Source organism: Bombus pyrosoma, linkage group LG5, assembly GCF_014825855.1.
Source record: "Bombus pyrosoma isolate SC7728 linkage group LG5, ASM1482585v1, whole genome shotgun sequence".
NCBI classification, from domain to species: Eukaryota; Metazoa; Arthropoda; class Insecta; order Hymenoptera; family Apidae; genus Bombus; species Bombus pyrosoma.
Window position 1 is genome coordinate 1728224 of NC_057774.1, and position 25941 is coordinate 1754164.

Here is a 25941-nt window from a genome sequence, read left to right on the forward strand (position 1 = left end):
AGGAATAAATATTGTAAAACAGAAAGAGAATGCGCTAAAACAAAATTGAACGAAAAGTTTGCAATAACTGACAATTCGATTGGCATAAATCCCTTAACCACGTTTTAGACAGAAGAATGTTTACGTGAAACGGGCAATAATAAGATGATGCTGTAAAGAAGTGCTGCAGCATGGTTCCAGGTCCGTTTCGCACTTTTCCGGTGTTTTTTTATATTAATACACCACTTTGTCACGAAAGGAACGAGACGAAGTAACTTTTCTTCCTTTCAGGAAGCGCAAATGTTTCCTTTATATCGTTGGAAATGCCATGATGGTTCCTTTTAATGAAAACTCTCAGCTTGAGAAAGATTACATTCATTCAGGAAGTTACAATTACCAGTGCAAATGCAAATATGAGGCGTGCTGTTTGCGGAATATCCCGTAGAACTACGAACGAAAGGGAAATGAAAAGGACACAGTGCGAAGACAGTTACACAATTTCATTTCAGATTATGATCTATTCAAGGGAGACAATTTTTTTATGTTTCTCACTATCAGTTAACCAGCTTGATTACTCCTTTTTTATGCGATATTTAAGTGGTTACGAATCTCTTTTACCGTGTACTGTAAACATTGGAATAACGTAGAAACCTAATTGAATTATAAATATTCGAAATGCAGCGATGGACAAAAGAAAGTTTAAGGAGTATATAAAACCGGAAATGCCATAATTTTACAAAATCGAATTATAATTTCATTAGAACGGTGAACGAGAATTAAACATTAAGCTTGTTATATACGTTATATTTGAGACAAAATTGATATTTTTCACTATTCGGATATATTTGTTATATATTTTGTTAAGGACTATTTTTTAAAATTTTCTATTTTTTAAATTATGCAATTACTTTGACCAACGTTGTCTTGCTTTCTTAAGCGATCGTGCTGATGAAAATCGGATCGTATTTGAAATTCATCAAAATCCGATGCAGAGAAGAAAAACAATGGTAGCTCGTCCGATGCAAGTGTTGCGCCTGCTGAGAATGTCTGGAAAGTGAGTCATTTCCTACCCTCGTTTCGATTTCTCATCGCAGGATTGTCGGTCGCTATACGACCACTGTGCAGTCAAGTAAGCTCTAAGAAAAACACGAGGAGAAGTTCGTTGGAAAACGACGAAAAAAAGCACTCTCGTAAAGATATCACTTCTTACATTTCCGTCGACGCGCTTGAAATATCAGAGACCGGCTGTCGAAGAAAATATTCGGCCCAGGGCAGAGGCAATCCGGAAAGAATCGTTTCGAAACTGAGTGAAACGGAATCCTCTTATCAGTCGTATCTACCAGGATTTAAAGAGAAATTTCCTAAATTACACGTATAAAAATAAATTATAGAAATTTAGAATAATTAAACTAAATTACTAAATTACTAAATTGTTAAAGTACTCAATCGAACCATTACGTTGACGCGATACTCAACTATTAGGATTACTATCTTTAAAGTTATTTAATAATTTCTTTTAACTTAGAATAGGTCGACTGTCGAAAAGTAAAAAGTCGTCTATCAATTCTTTAGCAAAATTTAACTGAAAAATTTCGTAGCTTTATATAAAGTTGAAGACAAATGTTACGATATGAATTTAAAAAATGCTTAATATCGATTTCGACTTTTTTCATGTTTGGTGGAATTCTGTTCATTGTTTCTTCGAGGATAATTAACAGCCAATCCTCGGTTATGCAACGGCGAGAGTTGAGTGAAATTAGAACCACTGAAATAACGGTAAAATATCAAATTCTGTTATTGTTTAGTAACGAATGCCAAGCTTATAAGAGGTCGTGAGGGAATCTATCAAAGTCAGCTATAGAGCTTACCCGGAAAGAGCACGAAGCGAGCATGTGAACGTGACTAATGACACCAATAGGCAAATAAATGCGTACTGATAGCACGTAAAGTAAACAACAGCTGTCGCAGCCGCGAGGACGCATAATTTGTTACAACTAAAGGTTTGCATTAATTATATGCCGCGGTCGTGACGAATACATTTACTGAAATTATTCGTGTGCAGGTACCTATCATACGTTCGCATACATCGACTATTTGCTTCTAAAGGATGATATAGACGGTATCAATATTTCCGGTGTTTATCCAAATATTGCCAGAAACCAACTCACATCCCTTTAGGATATTTTCTGATTCCTCGCATGAAAAAATTTACTTTCTATTTACGTTTGATATAAACATATTTCTTGCGATGATTTATATTTTTTGAAATCATATATTTTTTGAACTGATCTTATATGTTATATTTACATATCTTATACTTAGGTTGTTTCAGGTACATACACCGAAAGAAATAATCTTTCATTTTTACTTTTAAATGTGGAATATTTCTACTAATTATTTTTCAATCTAATCACTTCACCAATAGATTCTATAAATATTAATGTACTCTATAATTTTCAAAATTATAAATTATAATTTTCAAAATATTCAAGAAGAACTGAATGGTACATAAGGTGACCAAAAAAAACCGATTGAAAATGATTGAAAATGATAGTGTTGTAGGTACGATGAGATTTATGGTCAGAACAATGGACAAATTGGAGTTGAACGGGAAGGAAAATAGGAAAATTTGAGAAAAATAATAACGGCGTAGCGTTGTTGGCAGAACTTTTGCAAAGAATTCTCCTACCATCGTTGCTGCACTTTTTCGTACATGAACGCATATGCTGGCATATGTGCGTTAGAGAATAGAAGGGTTTTCTTCGTAGGAACACGTGTTACGGGCTGTACATACATTATTCATCGACAATGGCGTACAATTCTATCCACGGCAGGTGGCAAAGATACGCTTTCAACTATCCATCCCTAAATACCATGTCGTCGCTTTGACGAGCTATTATAATCAACAAACAAGTTCATTTGAAATAATTAAACAGAAATAAATGAGTAAAAATTTCTGTTAAAACAATTGATTTATTCCTCTTCGATTTTCAAAGAACAAAAGCGACAGAATCTTTCAGTCAAACTAACATTCTTGGAAAAAGAAAACGGAAACAAAAGTAACAAGGTATTTACGTTCTAAGGTATAGTTAGAAAGAATTTGGATACATATCAAAGCATTAGCAAGTACTTGCTGTTCATAAATTTCCTACGACTTACACGATCTGATAACTTCGAGTCAAACGTTCGTCGCCGTCGCGACGACCTTTCAGAGTACATACCTGCATAGTAGCAGCCTAATTAACCGGAGGGTTCAGAGCTCCATAATCATTTGAATTGATAGGTCAAATCGGCAAAAAGCATATGGCTGATTGTAGCATGCGTATAAAATCGTGCACGTAATATGGACGTTTTACACGACTGGCAAAATTGGAAAACGCCTCTTAAAACTGCCTTCTTAACTACTTCTAACGTCGTTCTCTGAATTCCTTGATAAAGATCTAACATACTTATATGTATATACTACACATTTACATTCTGAGATTTATATACCGATCACCTTAAAACATTTCAACCTTGACTCGTGACTTATCTGTTGTTTTTTATACAAAAATTGTTCCCCCATTTTCGTGAAATTCTAAGATTGACGATAACTTCCTCATGTCCTACGCATCACAGGCTGCAGAAAAGTCACAGTATGAAAACATTTCACAAACAGGTACTTTAGATTCATAGTAGTATTAAATTCATTCAAAAATTTATTTTAGATTATAATGATTAAACTGAGGAATTTTATACATTTATGAGAAATAGGATACAAGAATGTAGGTAATATGCAAAAATGTATGAAATACCCAAAGTATATTACTTGGAATAATATTTAACGAGGAAGATAAATCTTTGTCTAGGTTCTACATTTTAGTTGCGTTTATAAAAATATGAATTTGCATAAATATCTACAGTCTAAGAATAAGAGTTTTTTAATAATAAAAATACACTATGGCATCTTCTCGTAGTAAAATTTATGCGAGGTAGTTTGTTATATAAATCAGACATTCATTGCGATCAATCAAATAGCTGTAACCGAAAATTCCATACAAATGTATTGAAAAATATAACAAATAGATAAATATAATGAAAAAGTCCTTTTGCAGTATATTTAGACGATTTATAATAACGAAAAACCATCTACTGATTTAATTGCTGTCATTTATCATGTTATATATAAATTTTTTTAGTTTATAATTATATTAAGATCAATACTGCGAGGGATTAAAATACAATTTTTGATAAATTGTACTATTCTTAACGTCTGAAAAATTCACATATATTACATTTCATATTATCGTATCATATCCTGAGTTCCTTTTTTAATAAAAAATAAACATTTTTATGTCAAACATTTCGATAGTAATGTAACAGCATTGCGATTTATTTTTTCACGAATGTTTTCCATATTGAAAATAATTACGTCGAGAATTCTCTGCAAGTATTTCAATCAGGTTTTATACATTTTAATAAAATGGATCCACAAATACGTGAAAACATTAAAAATTTTAACGGAACATTCATTAGTCTGGAAAATTTGTCTCATGGAGGAGAACAAACCTATATGGAAGATCGAATACGCTTTCAAATAATAATTCTCTTTGAGATATACGATCTGAAAAATTGTAACCATATTTGCTGTTTTAATGACTACCCGTTTATGATATTATTTTTCCCTACGTATCCTTACTTTTACGCTTACCTGTTCTGCCTTAAATTGGGGATATTTAAATTTGCCTCTTTGGTCAAAAACGAAATGTAAATAATTTGAGAATAATATCGCTTAATTTTTTAAATTCCCTCATTTTTTGCACTCTCTTTTTTCCTCTTTGTGAAAACGCTTCTCTTATCGGATATTCTTTGGAACACAAATAAACAAAACATACGTAAACACGTAGCTATAATAAATCCAATTCAAAACAAGAAATATTCCATTCTTGCGAGTTTTATGAAAAAGGAATTTAAAGGTTTATTTAACTTCGTTCAGTTTTACCTTGGAAGTACTATCAATCAATTTACTGTAATTGTGTTTCCGCGTTTTCACATCTTGTACATCTAAATTGTTTAAGTAAAAATGTATTTGGATATATGTATTGAAATACGTTTGGATATATAAATATAGTTTCCCTCAGAATTTGAAATTTTCCAAATTTCCAATAGTCTGTATGTAAATTTAATCTATGTATCGACGAATTAGAATCAATTCATGGGAGCGGTATTCGTGGCAAGAAAATGGTAAATATGCATCTGCGCTCGGGTTCAATGTTCTATTTCCCACGGCAGATGCAAAGCACTGCCGGAATCGGCCTGTACAAATAATCATTGTAATCCTTTTCTTAGCTTCACGTCGGCGTATCGGTCTCAGTAAACCACGGTATTCATGAGAAGAGGCAGGCTGAAATTAAGAAAAGACACCAACGTTTCCAGTTGGAAGCTACACCAATCTAAATATTATGCTGAAACATTCCTCGAAAACAATCGCCCATTGTTTATCGTCTTTAAATGAATCTTTCCTCTTGCCCAACACTACGAATCTCGACATAAAGCTAAATTATCTTTTTCATTAAAAGAAATTTGAACTTTTAGACTGAAAAATACGACATATTGATTGGAAAGTTATATGCACTGAAGAAATTAAAATTTTTTGTATATTAAAGAGATATGATATTCCAAAAAAGTAACATCAGCTTACGAAAACATCTTCGTAAATTATGAAAAGCTATTAATAAAATTAAATTGCCAACAACGTTAGATCATCGTGTCAGAAAATCATCGCGACACTAAAACGACGCTAAACACGCATACATACCTACCTATGCTGTTAAAACGGTCGATATTGTCTTTTCTTCCTTAGATGCGAACTTTAAATCGATCTCAATGGTTTGGAAACGACTAACAACAGATAGAATGGAGAGTGCACGACTTGCCACAACGTGGAGAAGCAAGAGTGACCCTGTGACTTCCGACAGAACAGTCCTACTTCAACGAGGAGAAACAGTTTACCTTGTGCTTGAACGCCTGAAGCAGATAATGGTTTTGTTGTTCCACAGATCGATCGATCGATCGGTGCCGTCTTCACGAACCTCGCGTGTCTCCTCGTCTCTCCTTGTCGCTGCTCGTAATTCCTGTCGACGGGGACGATAAGTCACCTGAAAGGCAGTGAGAGCTTGCCACGATTCGATTCAGGGAACTTTCGCGATACTCTGTCCGTAATTAGTGAGGTAAAACTGCAGGAAGCGGTCGTTTTAGCTGATTGCTGATACTTTCAGGAGTCGATAAGCTAGAAATTCCATCGCGAAAAGATTGCAAGAAGATAAACTGTTCGGTTAAATGAAACATTCGTTACAAAATCATACAATGATCTTATTTGGGAAAATTTATGCCAGATTGATATTTAATGGCCCGATAATTATCATGGAACGGTAGCAAGTGCATAAATTCATTCGTGAAATTATTTACGGGATGTTTCGAATTATTGCAACCCTCGACTCGTTTTTCAACGAAGCGAAACATAAACCGCCTGTAAGCTGCAAAGGACTGTCTCGTTGCAAGAGACATTGCACTTCTCTCGTGTACCCAACGTAATTCGCAAATTAAGCTCGCTCTAGGAGAGTCCTACTCTGTTCTTGACGTAATTCACGAGATGTAACTCTCACGAGTTGTCGCTTAAAAATACTTGACTTCGAGTAAATTTTTATGTACTGCTGCCTATCCTCGTAGTCTCAGATTTGCCGTACGGTTTTACAAACAGGATATCAACAACGCGTTAATCGTTAAATCTCGTGAGTAGGGAATACATTGCTATTTTTCTTTAAACAAACGAGTTATATGCTATTATTAAATGATTATAAATAGACAAAATATCGCTTCTAGTTCTATTATCTAATTCAATTAATTACATATACAACCCTATAACTAAATATAAAATTGTCTTTGCAATAAATGAGAATTCTTACAAACAATAGGCGCAACATATTCGTCATCGCATAATTTTTAAAGAAAATTCCACAAAACAACTTCCAAAGTTAATTGAATCACTTCCAGTTCATCGAAGATGCCGAACGCTCGAGAGCCAAGAAACATCAACAAGTACAAGATATCGACTCGAGGTGAATAAATCGACACACATCACGATCGTGCTGCGATTCTCAAGAAACAAGTTCATTGCCAGGCGCCAGACTGAAGTGGCTGTTATCGTTAACAAAAACCAGATCTACGAAGCATCTCTCAAGCGTTCCATAGAAAAGCCGGATTCCAAGAGAGGTCTAGAGATCCGACCACTTGTCATTCCGCGTGCACACGCGACCAAGTACGCGCACACGTATTCGTTTTTCGGTAAAGACCGAGGATAGATGTTGAATGTCTTGCTAGACGGTGTGACATAAAGCCTTGACGGAAAGACTGCGGTCGAACTAACTTCCGTACGTGGAGGACGGTAACACCGAGTAACCCCCTAACAAACCATCTTGAGCCAGCAACGCCAATAGCTCCGCCAGTTCAGTTTCAAAGTGGCGGTTTCATACGTACTCGATGCTCTATATGAGCAGTTTCCGAGTGGTTGCTGGCGCGAACTACAAACCTTTCGCCGAAGGAAGATAGACGTCACGTAAGAGGAGTTAGGCGTATCCTTTGGATAGGATCGGTTTAGCTTCTGAACAGACAAATGGGAGAAGGAGGAAACTTGGTGGAAGATAAAGAGAGCGAAACAGGGGAACGACGATCTAACATCTTATGAGAAGGTCTCTCATTGAAATGCGAACTCGTGCTACATCGGGGCATGTGCGAGTATGTCTGCCTAGCTGGGTTAGAATACATAACCTATCTCCCGTGTCATCCACGTCGCCTGATTCCTTCTACCGGCTGCCGCTATGCCTTTCCAAGGGAACCTAATTAATTAACCTATCGCATCGTGCACGCAAACCACTGGTTCTTTGGTGCTCTCTGCAGCCCCGTTAAAGGACAAAAGCCCAAGATACTTGCTGCTGATATCTTTCACTCTGTAGTGCGCCGCCATGCAATGGTTTACGCGTAGTGTTTTTATTAAAATCAAAATATTTCCCACCACTATTTTATTACTTTTGTCACGTGTATCAATGTACGTAAAGTACCAATATTTAATTACTTACGAAAAATTGCTAATCTGAATAATCATTAGAAGATTACTAAAATCTTTGATAAATACTATTCAATTACAGAAGAAAATCTGTTGGCAATAATAATTGTTATCTCGTAACTTACACAATTTTGTTAATTATACTGGTTCCTAGTACTTATGAACCGGTGTACATCATTGAGTATCCTCATTACAGATTGCAAATTAGAAATGCTGAAATTTAACAGATCAATTTTAGAAGTAGCATCGATAAAAAAGGACGTATAAGTCGTAAGTTCAGAGCGGTTATATGAAACTATCGTGCTTTAAGGTACCTATCGTTACTGAAATAACATCACCATCGATTATCACGGAATGTAATAAGGTAGGTGAACCCGATTCACGGTAAGTAGAATCGACCCAGTGTTTAAAAGGGTCGAAAACGGTAATTTTGGTCGATCGTGAGATAGAAGTACGAAGTTTCATGTTCGTTCTGGTATTTAAACTATGAACGAAGTTTATAAACGTAGTAGAATACGAGCAAGCCGAAAATAAAATTAACGATTTTTCAATTTCCTCTATATGTATATATGTATGTAGCTTAATTGCAATAAGAAACTTCTGTTTATAACTTTCTCAAATAGGATTAAATTTTATGTATGTTCTCGAAAGTATCGTGTACCGTTTTACTATACTTTAATTTAAAAAATTTAGCCACGGTCAAAGTAAGATTAGAATCCAGTACAAATAATATAAAAATAATACCTCAAATTAATTTATGTATTTTTTATGTAGATACTATACCTACATGCTAAACCATAAAAAGGAACTTGCCTTACCTTGTTACGCGAAGAAGAAGGGCTAACTTGTCACTTGAATTACCAATGTCTTGAATATAAGAATTTCTTTATCGAAGGACCTTGTGCTTTCAGTGTCGTTTCATTCCTGCAAAAGAATATTAAAATTATATTTTCATTTCTAAAGATTAAAACCGATTTAATTAAAATGTATTTGTCTCTATTAACTGTTAACACTGTAATTACAAACATTTCCGCTTAAAAGATAAATAGGTTAATAAAGTATATCAATACATAAAAGTTTCGATTTGTTATAGTATCCTGATTTTATTGATTAAAACTAAAGCATTAATTTCCTACAGCTTCATTCATTTTCACATATTCTATCTTCGTTATAGCAAATATAAAAATATACATATTTATTTACTGTACCTACTTAGTATACTTATTATTAATTTAATTTTATCTCAGATATTATTTATATTTCCAGTCAAGAATATTACTTTGAACTGCTGAGAAATTCAACCTCAGAACCATTATTCTCAACATTATCGTTTAATAAAGATGTAAAGGCATAAAAGCGCAATATTTCGACGAAACGTTTCGATAAAATAAATATTGATATACGCCACACCACTGCTATGAAGTACAGATGTTACAATCGATTATCCATAAATAATGGCCAAGTATCGGCGACCATAAAACTGTCTTTATATCCTTAAAATATCGATAATCCTGATAAATCGAGGGGGTTACTGTGTAACTTTAAGCGCCTCTAAATTTGCTTTAAGATAGATGTTAATAGGGAATAAAGAAACTACACTTCCGCGAAAATGGAAAAGTACTTTCATTTACCGTTTCATTAAAATGAATTCATGAATTATTTTTATTATTTTGTTCCATAAATTGTTCGTCCAGATTGGATTCTGGACAAAAGATATCATCAAAGACATAATTAACGAAAGCATACTTTAAACTTGTTTGAGTTGCGTGAATAAAAGATTATATAATATCTAGAATATTATTTTATGCCATTATAAATAAAATTAAAGACTATAAAGATTGAAAAGGCAGATTAAGAACTTGTTCCTTGTCAAATAACTTTAGTGGTTAAATTTGGACTTCCATATCTGTATGTAGATTTAAATTTCAGATATATAAAAATAGATAAATATAATTAAATATAAAAAGTAAATAGGATAAATAAAAATACTTTAATATAAAATTACCAGTAATCTTTAGCAAGCAATAAATACGAAATAATATAAAAGATAATATATAAATAAAACATGCATACATAAATAAAAGGTATGCATTGAACATAACCAGGCAGTGAAATCAATTTCAAATTTCATGTATTAACAATTATCGTTAAAATAAAGTTATTTGAATTAGATATCATATGAACTATTTATACATTCTTAGTTGCATTGTTACAATCATTACTATACAAGTCAGTTATTTGTTGTAAATCATGTAAGTGCACTGCCTAAATAATTAGTAAATCATTCACTATTTCACTTACTTGTTTCTTACATACATTGCTTCCATGATTGTCTTTAAGCCAGTTTTTATCACAACATCGCACGAATAATGTATTGAAGTCCACAAGCATTCTTCGTTTCTGTTAACCTTTTTCGTGTAATAAAACTGTTTATAGTAATGATTATTTAATTGTTTTGGACGGTGTATGTATGTCAAAATACTGTTTTTATAACATATAACACGTTCGTAACACGAAATGTAATATAAAAATCCGGGATTATATAAGTATCGAAAGTTCAAATGTTGGTAAATAAATCCTTCGGGAACGCGAAAACACATTTATTCTACCGTCCAAATATAACCGAATTGTAATAACAACTTCCACCAGGGTCGCTAGTGTCGTTCCTGCTAAACAGTGGGGAGTCGATTTCAAGTCGTAAGTAGCTATATTTTTATTGTTATTCATTTAAAATCACAAACAATACATTAACTACTATGTATATATTATAACAAGTGTTAACACATACATAAAAGACAATTCGTCACATGTTTAATACATTTTAATGCGCTTTAAACCAATCACCTAACTTAAAAAACTTTTTGTACCGTGTAAAATCGATTATTTTCTTAAAGGGTTTGCACACGATCAGTAATATCTCGAATATCTAGCAATATTAACCGTCAATATTTAATGACGATATATGTTTAATGACATTGACGATATTATCAATCCTGTGTGATCGATATTAAAGAACTGAGGTTAAATATTGACAAGAATTTATATATTTTGCAATCCACGTACCACTAGCGTTAAATAGTGAGGATATCGATAATATTATCGATCCTGTACGTGCCTCTTTACCGTTCCTTTACGGTTTCTTTTTTCGATACTCGATAATAACGAGATTCGATTCGTTTGATCAAGTTATTCGTCAAAAAAGTTACTTAAGTAAATCGTGTCTGTTTCCTTGCAGGGACTTGCAATGTGAAGTTTTTGTGCTGTATAAATTCCGTTCTTCAAATAAATGATGTCATAACCGCGAACATATCGCGAACACACGTGAATCGTGCGCAGATGTTGCGCGATCTACAGAGGGCAGGTGGGTTGTCACCGGTGTAAGAAACGTCTCCAGCTCAGGAACCAGCTCTGAGAACACACACAGCCAAGACCTCCCATCCCGATTTCTCATCACGTTCCGGTAAGTGGAAAGCATGAACAAGTTTTGAACACGAATGATAAGACAGTGGCGGCGAACTTTTACTGAATAATCTCGTCGTTTTCGCAGGTCCCTTCGACGACCAGAAACACAGTCGTTCTCGCGGCTGATAATATCTGTCGCACTTAGAAACGTAAGTACTCTGTATGCGAGTATACCTGTACTCCTGTCACGAGTTTGGTGGTTTGCCACTAGTGGATAGAAAATTCAAACTTGTCGAAACTGATCCTGAATATTTAATCGGCGAACTGATGATTTCTGTGCTGCGAACAAACTTCGTGCGATGTTCGTGGTAATTAATTCCACGTTTGATACAGTAACGCATTTGCCACGTACTTCTTTATGAAATAGAATTGTGAAATTAATACGGTTTTGCATAATAGAATTTATTCGTGGAAATAGAAGGAACATACATTACATTACATTATGTCTTGATAGAAATTAATAATAGGAATATATTATTATATCGGTATGTTTTACTTTTAAATAAAATTTATTTAATTATACAACTTTTTTATGTAACTTTATGCTATCTTTCTAACAATTAAGATTAATTGTTTGCGAATTGTCGAACAATCGAGTAAACTAACAATAAGATTAGCCATTTGTTAAAATTTAAGATTTGTAACACAACCTGAATTAAGAATTATAGATACAACACGGTATATAAGCAACTTAATTACAGCTTTATTTTATTCGCTTTTACGTACAAAATACTTCGTTTTATTCGCTTTATTTACTTCTACTTTTGTAATCAAATATCGTTTAATATCGATGCAAAATGCAAAACGATACAATAGTTGCTTTTTGAATATCACCGATTAAAAGAAAAAGTGCGTAAATAACACTTTCATTTGTTAGCTGAATAGAATGGTCGTGATAAAGGTGGGAATTTTTTCGTTTGTTACGTATAAAAGGCGCGTTATCGCTTTCGTAATATGAATACACGTGTTTCCCTGCTTCCGTCCGTGCAGCCGGACATGTACAATGATAGAAATCGGCCGGCGAGGTTAACGCTTGCTCGAGGAACGACATAAAAATTCCCGTGTCGCACTTAGCCACTCGTTCTTCGTCAACGTCGCGATTAACTGCAGTGACTGACTGGCTGACTGGCTGTCGTACCGGTACTTGGCTTGTATGCGAAGTGTATGGTAATAATTCATTAACAAAGACCAACGATTAACGTGTTGGACACACAACATTAGTTTCCTCAGAAACGTGACCGTGCTGTACATTTCTTTGACAACTTAACGAGATAAGGAAAGGTGCAAAGATGCGTCGAGCTCATTTACGTTATGATTAATTACCGTATTTAATTACCACACTGTTTCTGTATTATCGTCCAGTAGTTTGTGACATACCTAGGTGATGCATTTTTTAGAAAACTTTTTCAGAGAATAAATTAATATTTTAATGTAATTATCAAATATACAGTCTTGGCGAAAGTAATTTTGCTATTTTTTGAAATTTATTTAACTGTATTAATAATTTTTTGAGAATTTAATTCCTACAAGAAAATTTCACATATTGACAAATGTTAAAACGAACGTTTTTATTTCAAGATTGTTATTTAGTTATGGTATTCGCAGGTTATAATTTCGAAGAATGACTTTCTAAAATTCGACTGTAAACTTTCGCATCAGATTCCAGTTCCAAAGTTTTACATGAATTTTTAACGACTACTGTCGTTTTATCGATCACGAAAAGTTCATGAAACAAAAAGATTAGAGTACTGCCCACTTTGAAATTGACCGATTTCCAGGTCCATGTCGATTCCGATCGTTTCATTTTTTTATGTTCAAAGAAATTAATTAATGTTCTGTAAATGGTGTTCAATAGAGCATAAAACGTATTCACAATGATACATACGATTTAATTAAGTAAATACATATTATTACATGAACTACTAACAACTCCATTGGATAATACAAGCACGTAAAACCACGAAACGCTTGATTCATTTTCATCGGGTGCTCATGGAATAAAAAATAATTTACGATCCGAATTTAAGGTCGATTAACGATTGTTGTTTCGAAGTTGCGGGACCGTGTCCACAGATCAGCGGGTCGATGCGCCGAGTCACACGACAACGAACGACATTTCGGTGATTTATTTTAACTTGTTTCCCTACAGAGCGTGGGCCGAGCGAAACGAGCGTTTAATTATTTCCCGTACCAGTGTCAATTTGTGCCAGTTAGAGTGACAATCGAGAGTCGAAAGCTGGCGGCGGCTTCCTTGTTTAAGCATCCTCAGCGTCGATATTAAGCGGAAAAAGCATTTTCTATATCGGCGAGTTTTCAAATTCCAGCGTTGCAAATATCAGAAAAAAACTTCAATTGCTAGCATTTTTACGGAGCGATGAAAAATCGACAAATGTAATATAGCTCGCCAGGTATAATAAGAGACGTGCGATGAATTTTTGACACGTCCACGAAAAGAACAATATTTGTAGGTACATCCTTTATCACGAATATCTACATGCAGGCGCATTATCACGAACACGTTGTTGAAAGATAAAACAATGTCGACCATGTCGGACCTTACTCTACGGCCCTATACGTTCGACGACAAGCGTGCATTATTGAAGAAACCTTCTAGTTGTGAAGCATGCATACACTCACGGCCGCACAGTTTCTATTTGTTGCAAATTTACCATGACGGCGACGCTGACACGCTTCGCCGCGTAAAACCACCGGACGTTTACGAGCCGTAGAAGTGTTCACGATCACGTAACACAGGTTCCCGTTTGGATGTCTCATTAGCGAAGCACCCTTCGAAAAATAAGTGGCCCCTTGTGTCGCTATACGAGACCCGTAAATGTCATATAAAATCGAAAGATATATCCATAAATTTCGCCTATTCTTTGTTTTACCGATGAAGAGTGTTTTTCATAATGAGTCATAAAACTTCTTCGCGATTCGATGAGTATCTAATATTCAAAGAATTCCTTGTTAGTAAAGCTCCTGGTCGAGAAATGAAAAATCGTGCAAATGTGTATTTTAAAATTTGCTACTGTGAATTTGCTCGAACGAATGGGACTTTTGAGAGGGATGGCGTTTATTTATGCAAGTGTCTTAAACTTATCAAAATACAGTATGATTCCCTCTGGTTTCGTATAACGCCATTAGAAGACTGTTACGGTGCTTAAAAGGGTTATATTGATACGTACATCGTTAATGTTAAATAACGTAAAACGTACGAAATAAAAATAAAGGAAATAGTTTTAAAATCTCGCTTGTAAAAAGGATTTATAATATAATAGATAGGTAAATTGGATGGAACCACATGTGCTATTCGCATTTTGTTCGCGATACAAATCGCGTGACATATGAAGCAAACGTGAAAGTGCAAATATATCGAATACTTAAATTCAATCAGACAGCCGCGCATTTCGAGCAATCGAATCGGTGGTATCGAGCGACCATGGGAGGTCCCATTAGCCGCCGCATTCGTTTAAAATCCTCTCAAGGAAAATAGAAAATTACATTTTCCTCAGCTGGATTGAGAAACGATCTTGAACGGGCCGATTTGGCGGGAGAAAATCTGGTTTGGGGAATACGCAGTAGAGTTGCACAAACCAGCGAAACATCCACGTAGCCATTACTTGGTGGCAATCGTAACTCACCGCCGGCCCAGAAAGCCAGCTGTTATACGTATACACTATACACGCTGCGCCCCGACTGCATCAGCGCTTGAAATTGGAAACCATATCGCGGGATATACAGATTATTATGCCATTAGGGTATAATGGGAGGAGCATTCGAGTCCACCGGGGAAACGAGCAAGTAGATTTCGTAGCGTTGAGTCCTGGAGTGTGCGGCAATTAAAGCAGTCGCCGCTTGGGGACGATGACGTGAGGAAGGAAATTATTTTCCCAAAGAGTGGAACTGCCGACTGGAATACGCAGGCACAAAAAGCCGAAGTAATTAATGGAGCAAGATAGATTGAAGGAGTACGCTTGAATGATGCATCACAGAAAAGCAGCCGGAATATTAATGCATCATGATCATTAGTCTAATGCAGGCCTGATATGGCGTGCCAAGATGGAAAGCTGGAACGTCTATCCGTCGGAGGAAGCGAGTTTAGACTTCTGTTGAATTAGGGAGGAAACGAAAGAGGAAGCCGTGGAACCGTTCTTCTAAAACTACACGGGACGAATGTGATCGGTCCAATTTCTTCGAGGATGTCTTATTCTTCAACGATCCACAGACATTATCCCGTTAGGTTTGTTTTAATTAGAAAGCTTTAATGAACGGAGAAAATTGTATCGAAATAATCGCAGTTATGACCGCAAGTAATTTTGAAGCCATTACGAAACTGAGTCGTTGCCGAATGGCCCGATAAATTTTGCCGACAGTTGGCACTTCATATCGAGCCTAATGAACTTTTAATTAAACTTTAATTAACCATCGTAACGCGTACCAATTTAAATTTCACGTGAACATCACGGAAGCATAGTGCGAAAGCGTACTCCGCTGCCCGTTATATTCGAATGCAATACTCTCAGCTGCTCTTAAAAACAATATCACAGTTGGCTGCAGTTGGCGTCCTTAGAATAAAAAACGCGTGCAAGTCGTCGTCGTGCACTCAGCGTGAGGCTTCCTCTCACTAAAGGTTGGAGCAGCCATTATTCACCGTGGCTGGTCTGAGAGAAGGACCGTGGAATAAAGGAAGCTGGTGGATGGACGAAAGGTAGACCAGAGACGTACTGTTTATTTAAACGAAAAAAGACAATCAAAAGCGCGCCACGGGACTTTCTCACGCGGCCCACCTTTCGTATTTGGCTCCATTTGAAGTGCGAATAGCCACCACGTAAAAAATCGTATAAATAAGTGTTAAGTTGCACGACGGTGAATGTACCTGGCGAAGAGTTTGTGAGACGTGTGTTGAAAGAATACGTTATCGCGCTTGTAAAGTTCACGTAAAGATTAACTTCAAGCTTTCTTCTTAAGCGTGGAAACGTGGAAGTGAATATTTTACACGGTTTCGCACTTTACATCGTTTACGAAATTCCAAGGTAATGTGTGCATTTCAAAAAATATTTCAGACGGTTCTTTAACATGGATCTCTTAAATACAAGTAATTTTCTCCTAAATAAAAATTATACGATAAACATTTTTAAACTGCAACAGCAAGCTTTGTTACAATGAATATTTTACATCGTTTTATACTTTACATTATCTGGAAATTTCTAGAGTAAATGATGTCCGTTGGAAAATATTTTGGGCGATTTTTAAGCGTTAACATTTTTTTAAGATATACACCCTCTTTCGAGAACCTTAAGACAGTTACTGCCTATATTTCCTTCAAAAGTAGGGCAATGAATGGTTGAAAGATCACTTAACTTGATGCTTTATACGACGAAAAATATATTAAATGCAATTACGAATTTATGACCTACATGAAATACTGAAAGTTGATCAAGAATAGGCGTTCTAAGACTTTTAGGAGTAGGAGTATACTTATAATTAAATACATGCAACAACCATGTTCGTATTACGCATCAAATAATTAGCAATTAGAATTTTTTCACAGTTTCTGAGAAAATACGCAATCTAATACATTTATTTCCTAAATCTTCCATTGTTTGTAAGTGCGTACCAAAATTTAATACTCTTTTAATATTCTCTGACAGTGAAACACATGTTTGCGTTTATCTTAATCGGCGATACAAATCTGAAAAAGATAGTAGAAGCGACGTCGCGCCGTATGGCGTGTAACATGGAGCTTATTAAAGAGACAGGAACACTTTTTTTCATTGTCTGGTTGTTGTGACAGCTGCAACCACTTGGACGCGTCGTAGCAGTCGTCATTGATCGTCGTGTTGTAACAGTTACGTTTATAGCCAGTTTCCGGCTTACGCCATTTAATTTAATCCCTCTTTTCCCTTATTCTATGGTTACAGTTAAATCTTCTGATCAAAGGTTAATCTTCGCTACAGCTGATTATTCAAATGATACGTTTAGTCATTTTTTACGTATACCGTTACATATGGACACCGTTACAAGTCGTGACTGTAGGTTTTGAGAATAAGATATTCAGTTCCTACAATTATTGTTACATTATTATTATATATGTAAATCCTTAAAAGTAAGATATTGATGACGTTAATGTCGTGTTTCCAAGATGTAAATTAATTATTTTCGATTTCTATGGTATTATATAAATATTTCATTTTCAATTGAATTCGTTATGCAGAAATAAATTTCTGTAACGTTCAATTATCTCGGTTATGTTGTCTCGTTTCATTAAGAGAAGGAATAATGATACAAATAATTTCCTACGTAAATACAGGTTATCGTTAGTGATACATACATATAGATGTATATAATGTATGATCATAGCTTTCCATATTTCCATATTTTATACCATCACTTTAATTATATGATATTCAAAACATAAATGACATATTTTCAGCTTCTTTGAGACTATATTGACATTTGGCTTCTAACATTTTCTAAAATCATCGTGCGTAGAATTTTCATTATGTCTAATAAATTACAGTTTATAATATAGTTACGTCCTTCTTAGGATACAAAGATTCCAATTTCGAATCACTTTATAGACAATGTTATCATTAATAACATGATTACAGGCTCTTAAATTTACACGCTTTACGATACTACCGCAATTACGTGTTACACAACAGCGTGACCACATTCTATGAGCACAGTAATAAAATTCCGTTCCCATTCACCAGAAGGATGTAACAGGCTAAAGAGACCTCGGCATTTAATCACGTTAACGCAACTACGTACGTACCATAAATACAGGATATATGTAAATATTCAATTAACGACCGCTCGATTAAAGCGGCATGTATTGTCATGCTGTTGTGACAAGCTTGCAACAAACTGCAACTTTTAGGCTCGTGCTCGATCAAAATGTTGTTAGATGCATAATTGTTTCCAAATTATCTATGCGAAAGTCCAGTTGGTTTTACTTTAAACATCAAAATCGATGATAACGTTCGTGTTTCGTTTATAACATTAACTTAGTACATAGTACATAGTAGTGCGTTGTGTTAATCAGGTATTACGGAAATACACGATTCAATTTAGAACAAAACATTAAGTGACTACGGAATATTTAGAATTACATTATGGCAGCAAGATTTGTTTTATTTTAACGTCAATTATCGCATTGTTTCATTCGAATATAAAATTTTGAAACACTTTTCTTTTATATTTATATAAAAGTTTATATTCATTTCGCTATAAATTTCTCCTGCCAGTTACAAAATGAATCCAATATGAAGCTTGAAGGCGCAATTTTAATCAACTTTACCTTCTCTGTAAAGCAAAAGTAACACGTTACCGTGCTGAAGAGGTAAAAGACCATTAAAAGACCTGAAAAACCTGTGCGGCGAGATAATAACACTGCGTTATTTTGTCAGGTCCCGATTTTACGCGTTCGGCCAAAAGAAACATATCGAACAGGTCGTAAGGAAGCGTATCGATGTTCCGTCCTGCATTATGAGACGCGTCAGACCAACCAGACAGGTCGGCCAGCGTGAAACGATTCCACAGGTAGACAGTTACGAGCTGACTAACAATATAAATACATACCTGACTGGCAAACTAATCGGTTGCTTGACGCACCGATCGCTTCTTTGTCCTGACCAAACTCTCCGACGCCGCACACACATTTTCGCTCGATAATCATTTCTACCGATAGCACGACAGATAGAACCGCCTTTCACCCCTTCTTTGTATATTTTGCTCCTTTTTCCTTATCATTATTATAGCGAAGTTCTTGAATCCGCCGCGTGATCGTTAAAAATCGAAGCAGTCGAGATGAGACTAGATAATTAGACACGAAAAAGTATGGGATCGAAAAGGACGAAGCGCCTAATAATCAGAGAATCTATAATATGTTGATGATTAAAGCGAAAAATTTTGATTTAAAAACTTCTATTTTAACACTTACAACCCTATAACACCTATAGGCAAAATCTATTTTCTTAGCCTATCGGTATAGGTGTATGTATATAATCAGTTTGCTAGAAAAATGGTTTGAAAGTATAGAATTGTAGCAAATTGGAAAATTGTATAGAACTGAAAAAATTCTTTTCTTTTTTCTTCAAATATCACGCCGATGTTGAAATGTATGGAAAGACATAGTTCGTAGAAAGGGTTGAGTAAATATTCTAGATAATTTAATTAACATAGCGTGAGAAGGAAACGTTTGAAAACACGTAATTAGTATGGAAGTTATAATTTTTATTTTGTGTAACAAACGATAAAGTTATATAACTTAACATTTCGAAAGTTTCCTTATCATAGATCCTACCTTTGTTCTTCAATTTTTAGACTTTGTATAGTTTTCTGATCTAATGTTTTAAAATATAATTATTTATCAAAGGCATCGAATGTTGGACTGACCTACTTGTCGAATTTCGTGTGAAATTTCTAACGGCGCATGATCGATCATGAATTCGCAACATGTTGTGTATATTAGATAATGATTCTGGTCTCAACCGTATATTTATTCCTGTTAATATATTTCTCTGTGTGGCATGTTTTTCATGTAATTACGCTATACGTGAAGTAACGTTGCGACACGTGTACTTAGACCTTAATGATCGAGTTTACAACTTTACCGTATATTTTTGAGCTACTTATCGATAAGTAATGGTACAAATTACACTTAGTAAATTGATTGCCAAATTTCCAAGCATATAATCAAATCCAGCAAAGTTCTTTGCTCCTAATTTTAATTATATAATTATTGTCTTAACTTTAGTACAAGCTAATCGTTTACACTCTACAATCTTTATTTAACAAAATGTATCTTGAATCAATCAGTGAAAAATTCTCTGTTGTACCGATGTCTTTCCTTTTATTTTTCGATCATTTTTATTCAATAATTCTTTATCAGGGGGCATTCTATCTATTTACTATTATTTTTCCAGTTTCACTGCGATCAAAATCGTAAATTACCTATTTTTTTCCAAAATGGAATGTCAACACTCTAGAAAGTCTAAGAAAAGATAAGGTGTATCATCACATATTATATTCACAAACGATCGAAGTAGGAGAACAAAATATTTCTTACACAATAGAAGAACAAAATTCCACACGCATTTTCCAGTGTTACAACTAAAAATCGATGCGTTCAAAAAACCGTGCAGCGTATTGTTTACACTCGTGCGATGCAAATTCAATGAAAATTGTACCCGTTGTACAAACAGCTGAGGCAAAGAAATACAATACAGTTAATCAATCAACCGGCGCGCAGTACGTCGAAAAATAACTTTCGCGATTTTTCACAAATACCAATCCGTCCGATCTAATCGCGATCACCGGAAAAATATACCTCGTCCAATACCTGGCCGAACGTTTCACTGAACATTTCGGACGGTCCTGTGAGTTCCTCGCGGGAAAAATCTGATACGTGTGCACGTAGAGTAGCGCACGGAGCAGAGAATGTCATTTCTCAACGAACTTGAACCAAATACGCGAATCATAGGCTGAGCATATATTTCTCTCTAAGTATATATTAATTTTCATAGTTCATTATCGTATTTTTTCTCTCTCGCTATCGTCTCGCCTCTATACAGGTGCTTCTGCTTCAAAAAATTCGGATCTAACCTCACAAGCATATACTGTTCTTCTTCTTCTTAGTTAAAATATTTCGACATAATTTTTCGAACACTCTGTATATCACGTTGCTTAAAAAAGTTATAGCGATGTTAATTCTTTATTCAATACGGATTTGTTTACCACTTTTCATATTATAATTTGTTCTTTGAAACAGTCTTTTTATCAAAAAATTATAACAACCGTTAAAATGATCATTCCCTATTTTCTCTGGTTTCAATTTTCCCAAGTTACTTTTGTTTCCCTCTCTCGTATATTACTGCCTTATTCTCTCTCTCCCTCTCTTTCTCTCTCTCCAACTCACACATATATACAGTTTTCTCCTCTCGTATTCCATGGCCAAACACCACGTCACGCCGCAAGGAAAATAGCCGCAATCATCGGCCCCTGTTGCTACCATCCGTGGAATTTTTTCTTGCCAATAGTCATCAAGATATCGTATGAGGACTGGTTTTCGCACGCGGTGTGAATTTCGCTCCCAGATCGATCCGTGCGTTGATTGTAATCGATAGCTTTGAACGCGGTCACCTGAATATCCAATCCATCGCCTGTTCGCGAGATTCCCGAGGATCCAGGGAATCCGCGTGTATCTTCGTGATTGATATCTCTTTGTCATCGATAACGTTATATACCTACGTCATATCGCGAAATTCTCTTTGGTTTGATCGTCAACTGGAACTAACTCGCCCGTAACAGCCAAGCCTAATCGAGATTTCCTAACTGATTTGTCGTTATTCGAGTTAAAAAACGCCGCTATTTTAGATCCTAGTTCATTTCATTTGTTTTCGACAGACGTAATTTCAAAGTACACGTTGCTGCAGACCAATGATGGTAGACATATATTAATTACAGCAATTAGTTCTTATATTAGTTGTAGCTAAATTGAGTTACAGGGATTTAATTCTTGTATAAGTTGCACGACGGCAGCGCAGTGGTTAGCGCCTTTGATTACAAACGTACGGGGCCCGGGAATTCAAATCCGGTCTCCCCCATAGTCGTGTCCCGATCTTTCCTTTCCACGAACATGCATTTACAAAATGCAGAAGAAACAAAAGGAACCAATTCAGCCGGTGCAAGTCTTCGAACAGCGATGGTACATCCTTGAAGTGATTTCTGTTATTTGGTTTCGTATGCGGACGACAAGCTTTTTTTTTTCTCAGACAGTAATTCGAAAGAGGTTCCGGAGCATCCCAGCTGAACGTCAAGCGGTCCACGGTGAAGTTTTAGTCGGTATAGTCCTACACTACCCCGCCGCTTCCAAGAGTGGGGCGGAGGGTGTCCGTGAGGATTTCCCTACGTATAAAAAGAAAAAAAATAAAAGTCCATAAATGCGAAACCAGGGGACAGTAACGTCGTTATAAACATCTTTCACAAATTTCCTTAAAATTTCTACTACCTGTTCGTGATAAATAAGCTCGTGGAGGTAAGTGAGTTGATTTTTGCGAAGCTGGACACAAGTCGCATACTCAAGTGATACAATTCGTAATTTATTATTCCTATAAGAATTTAGTTGTCTTTAATAATAAATTCTTAATTTCATACATAAAACTTCTCTTTAATCTCTAGTGAGATGAACTAACTTTAATTTCTATGTACTTACTTAACTTTATTTTTCAACTTCTTATTGTCCCGGAACAAATCAAGTATTAAAACCTTAATCCAAAGTTAAATCCAAAAGTTAGTGTGCTCGTATTTACCGACTTCGCAAGTTCTTCGAAGTAAACCACCAGATGTAAATTTCTTCAAATTTTCAGTTCTAGTTATGACCAACAAAATACATAAAATAGTGCTTAAAATAATTAACATAATCTTAATCTCATAGTAAGGTTTTACGAGCATTCTTAAAGCTTGGAATTAAGACTTTAATTTCTAAATATCTTTTTTCTTTCACGAATCCAAAATTTAAGGAGTTCTAATTTACACAGAATCGTATAAAATAATTTTATCTTAAAAAAATATATATATATTTATGTTTCGTTACTAAAATTTGTAAACGCGAATACAACTTTTCCTATAAAATAGTATGAATCTGTAAAACTAAAAAAATGAGCCTCGCATCACTGAAACGTAGAAGGAAGCTTCATGACATCCTATTATTTGTACGTAAAGTGTATAATGGTCAACAGTTTGAAAATTAATGTTTCAGTCCGTAGAGAAATGTGCGACACCATGAAATTTTCTGTGTCAAACCGCATAACATAACACTGAGTTTGCTTACCGTACCGGCATAGATCGCATGGCCATTAACATTGATAACCCACTTTCCGCAATTGATATATATATTCTCTAAATCTTCTTCTATCAAAGAGTTATTATGCCGTATCTCATTGTATTTTTATTAACTCTTATTTTTTTATATGTGTATTCTCCTTGTATATTAACTTTGTATACTATAATAGGCTATTTTCGTAAACGGTATACAATAAATAATACTTACGCGATCGATACTATTGTCGCTGTTACTTTCAACATTCTGGAAAGGCTGATACGTCGATAAATTGTTTTCACAACCTCACTGCTACAGAGTCGGCCGAATTAACTGCGTCTCTTTGTTAGCGTGGACCACCGTGAAGTATTTACCGTCTTGGACTGAACCTGGCTCATGATTTAAACAGTCTAAAAGAAATGGAATAGACCAGAATTGACAGAGGCATAGAAACGCCTTATTTGCTGCGTTATTTGAGATTTAATCATATAATAACAGGCAATAATAATTTCCAATAAACTGATCTAGATTTGGTCACGATTTATACAAATTAAAAAGCTACAGGATATTGATTTCTTTAGACAGGTACAAATCGTTATGACGTGAATTGTTTAAATTGATACAATTTAATGCTCTCAGCAACTGAAGCATCGATGTTCGAATTACAACTGCAGCGAGCCAATCGACTAATTCGATTTCTTCCTTCGCTTACGAGTGTTCTTCGAACGTTTAAGGGTTATTTGAGTAGCAGAGAAGATAACATGAGAAGAACAGGTGAAGAATTATTTTTGGCATATATATAACTTGAAATATGAGGAATGAGGGAATATGATGGGATTATTGTATTTTTAGAAAGAATTAATCTCGTCTCTCTTTGCGTTCCTTAATTATCCTTTGCATCTCCTTTTTGTCCCATATCATATCGTACAACCAATTTTCCGATCGAATTTTTCTCACAGCAAACAGAGTATCTAACGTCGAATCCACGACGCGATCTTCCGGCTGTTTGAAAATGTCGCTCTTTCGATTTCAATTTCTTTGTTCGTTTTTGTCGCGAGTAACTCTATTTACCGCTGTCTACGAGGCTTTCTGATTGAACGTCTCACAAGATGCCGTAGATTACAGTGTGACCGTTTCGCCGTTCTCCGTCCGCCGATAATTGTACGATAAGGTTTCGTCGAAATCACAGATTAGAGACCGTGACAGTGTACACCCGTTATGTAGTGGCGCTCTCCGATAGTTATCTCTGAAACGATAAAGAGTTTCATGTCGCGCGACTTGATTAAACGCGGTGGTTTCACCAAGTCTGGGGAAACTGAACTGAAATCTTTGTTACACGAACTAGAGGAAATGCCACGTCGCAACTGCTCAAATTACGATACGAACTTGTATATCACATTCTAACAGCCTATCTTGGAATTAATTCAACGTTTACTCCCGTTAATTGGCTCCTACTTTCGACATCGGTACGTCGGATGGGATCGGACACACGTAGCAAGACCACCATGATCTCTTTAAGGGGCCTGCACACGATCAATGATTTTGTCAATAATCGTCGATATTGACAACATTGGTTGCTGGTGGAAATTCGCGGATAATACGGAAACATAAGCATTTCAACAAATTCTTTTAATTTTCGTTTCATCGAACTTGCCATATTAGTACATTGTTCGTGTGTGGAATGTGGGCCCCTTTATACTCGATGCTACCGAACCAGATTTCAAACGAAGAAAAAGAAGGACACTCGCTCTACTCGTTTTTCGGCGATACAATATCTCTGGCTGTAATGACACACAATCTTCGAACTGGTATGCTCTTTTTTTACTTCGCCAGAAATTCCTCGCAGCAGCGATTTTTTCTCGTCTCATTTTCGCGGTTATGAAGAAAAAGACGAAATGGCAGGTTCGAGCACAAAAAATAGAGCCAGGCTGTCGAACGAAAAAGTTGGTTCGAAAAGAGGGAAAAAGAAAATATACGCGTGAACGGGCGAGTCCACCTTGTCTACGATGTTCACCAATGAAACGCCCAAACGAAACGTCCAAACGAAACTGCATTCCTTCGCGCGTGCTGAGTGGCAGCCAAGAGTAGAGGGATGTTAAGGGCTTAATTATGCGGAGAGGTACCGGCGCTCGAGTGGACGTGCTCGAAGAGTTGTTTTCGCCGATCCCAATGTAATTCCCGGCAGCGAGTGCTTAATTACGCTCGCACGGAAATTTATTTTACCTACGAGCTGGTCTGCGTGCGCCCGCACGCATGCAGGCTCACGCGGCACGACGTCTATTTCTCTATATTTACGTGATCGTCCGATTGAAATACAGTGAACAGTGGCTCGATTCTAATTAGAGAAATATTAGAACATTTTTACGGTATAATTTTTGCTTCTTACTACACTCTATCATATTTATTATTTGGAAGAAGAATGGAGAACCAGATTAATAACAAAAGGTGTTATACTAAATTGTTCGATTTAATGCTTTATTGCTACACAGATTTTATCTAAGTTATTAATATTGATAAATTTCAAGGAAATATGCTGATTCTTTATACAAGAAAATAAGAATGGAAAGTACATGGT

At 35.5% G+C, this 25941-nt stretch overlaps 1 protein-coding gene across 1 annotated transcript in view; it reads left to right on the forward strand.

Moving 5' to 3' along the window:
* The first annotated feature begins 11331 nt into the window (after positions 1–11331).
* The window catches only part of LOC122567430 (hemicentin-2-like), a 211163-nt gene continuing 196553 nt past the window's right edge, over positions 11332–25941 (forward strand). Inside the window, exons 1-2 of the mRNA XM_043725919.1 lie at positions 11332–11540; positions 11628–11691. The gene's annotated coding sequence lies outside the window, so the exon portion shown is untranslated. The remainder of the gene's footprint in view (positions 11541–11627; positions 11692–25941) is intronic.